This window comes from Corvus brachyrhynchos, unplaced genomic scaffold (genome assembly GCF_000691975.1).
Source record: "Corvus brachyrhynchos isolate BGI_N302 unplaced genomic scaffold, ASM69197v1 scaffold1211, whole genome shotgun sequence".
NCBI lineage: Eukaryota > Metazoa > Chordata > Aves > Passeriformes > Corvidae > Corvus > Corvus brachyrhynchos.
The window spans coordinates 25,742-26,913 of NW_008236240.1; the positions used below are offsets into that span (position 1 = coordinate 25,742).

At 55.5% G+C, this 1,172-nt stretch overlaps 1 long non-coding RNA gene across 1 annotated transcript; it reads right to left on the reverse strand.

Moving 5' to 3' along the window:
- Window positions 1–263: 263 nt before the first annotated feature.
- LOC108449797 lies at window positions 264–1,075 on the reverse strand. Its single transcript, XR_001866097.1, has 2 exons — window positions 1,016–1,075; window positions 264–538 (listed from the first exon to the last, which is right to left on the reverse strand). It is a non-coding gene; the product is annotated as an uncharacterized LOC108449797 (long non-coding RNA).
- Between the last annotated feature and the right edge of the window lie 97 nt (window positions 1,076–1,172).

Below are 1,172 nucleotides of genomic sequence, written 5' to 3' on the forward strand. Positions count from 1 at the left end.
GGGGGGGCGGCTGTCAATCTTTGCGGGGGGGTGGCCAAGAAGCCTACAAATGGGCGTGGTCGCGCTGTCAATCAAGGGACGTGGGCGTGGCCGTGGTGGGTGGGGTGCCGATCAAGCAGGGGGCGGGGTCGAAGCTGTCAATCATTAGGGGGCGGAGCTAAGGGAGACACCAACCCCATTTTGGGGACCCCCAAAATCCCCCCTGAGACCCCGCAGGGACCCCCAAATCCCCCCAGGGACCCCCCAAAAAGACCCCAAAGTGCTCAGTTCTGGGGGGAGGGGCAGTGTTTATTGACCCCCCAAATCTGGGGGGATTTTGGGGGATTTTGAGGAGATTTTGAGGGGATTTGGGGGGGCTTTGGGGAGCTCTGACCCCCCCGGTTGGGGTGGATTTTGGGGTTGATTTTGTGGTTGATTTCGGGGTATTTTTCGTTAATTCTGGGGGATCTTGGGGGTCTCAGAGCCCCTCCAGCGTCCCCAGGGGCCCCCCTAGGATCAGCCCCGTGTCCGGTGGGGGCTCCTTGATCAGTGGCAGGATCTGGTGGATGGATTATTAACGCTCATTAGCTCTAATTAGACCTCATTAAACCCTCATTAACAAGTTAACCAGCTCCTATTTACCCTAATTACCCAGTGCCTAATTAGCCCCTGATAAACAGCCTTTAATTAATCCTAATACTCCAATTAACCCTCACTTGTTAACCCCTAACTAACACTAATTATGCCACCTCTAATTCATGCTAACAAACCACATGATCACCGCCTAATTAACACATTAACCAGGCCCTAATTAACTGTAACTAGCCAGCCTCTAATTAACCTTAATGAACCAACTGACCAGCCCCTAATTAACCCTTAATTACCACATTAACCAGGCCCTAATTGACCCATTTGTGGGCAGGGTTTCACTGTCAGATGGGCGTGGCCTGAAAGGGCGTGGTTTTGTGTGGGCGTGGCTTAACAGGGTGTGTCCGGGTGGGCGTGGCCCTGCAGGTGAGTGTGGGTGTGGCCTCACCTGTTTGAATTTGGGGTGCACAGGTGAGGCTGGGCGTGGCTGGGGCGTGGCCCCCTCACCTGTTTGAATTTGGGGTGGGGCTGGGTGGGGCTGGGTGGGCGTGGTCTCACCTGCCTAAATTGGGGTGGGCGTGGCTGGGGCGTGGCCCCCTCACCTG